Raw genomic sequence first — 923 nt, 5'->3', positions numbered from 1 at the left:
GGATGCTCCCATGGCACTATTTTTCCTTGGATCACTTGGATATTCCCACAGTGAGATAAATTCTGGGAGCAGCCTGGCCATGGAGAGAGGAGCTCCTTCATCTCCTCATTCCCAACTCCTCTCCCAGACKTTTTCCATGCTCATCAATCAGATTATTTGCACGGCTGATTCCTCTGGAATTCCAAAGGGAGTTTTATTTCAAAGGGAATGTTTATTCCCAGGAACAACTCATCCGGCACAATTTTTTCTCTACTGGACCACTTTTAGGATTTCTCTGGCATTGAAGCGCAATCCCAGCCGAAGGAGCTCCTTATTTTTGCGCTTTCTCGGGATTTACGGGCAGGAAGAGGTGGGATTTCGGAACAGACTGTAAATCCCCCTTTTACAATCCCGATTTTCCCCCCGTAAATCCMAAATGCCGTGCTGCTTTCCCGGTATTCCCATCAAGTGCATTGTTATCGGCTCTGGTTAAGCCGTTCCGAGCCTTTTGGGGCTCCTAAAACTCGGCGCTGCTGGAAAAGTGGGGGCAATCCAGTATTGCTGAGATCCCGATCCCAATTTTTAGCATCCAGGAAAATCTCGCAGCACTTGAAACGAATCCAAAATTTGCTCAGCTTCCAGATCTTTCTTCCTGAAGGAAAGATGTCCCAAAAAAWYCYKYTKGGAAGSGATGAAATGTTCCCTTGTGTGCCTCAGGATCTGCCCYGTGGGTCAGGAATCCAAGGGGATTGTTCCTTCTGTCCATTGCTGCCTCCTGAGCGGGGGTTGGAACTGATCTGAGATTGGATATCAGGGAAAAATCTTTTATGGAAAAGGGAAGGGAATGGGATTCCCCAAGGAAGTGATGGAGCCAGGCTGGGAGAGCTGGGAATGTTCCCCTGGAGAAGGGAAGGACACAGGGAGAGCTCAGAGCCCCTTTTGGG

The sequence above is a fragment of the Malurus melanocephalus genome, unplaced genomic scaffold (assembly GCF_030028575.1).
Source record: "Malurus melanocephalus ecotype Western Australia unplaced genomic scaffold, MMel_1.1 scaffold_1674, whole genome shotgun sequence".
NCBI lineage: Eukaryota > Metazoa > Chordata > Aves > Passeriformes > Maluridae > Malurus > Malurus melanocephalus.
This window is presented reverse-complemented; position numbering follows the sequence as displayed.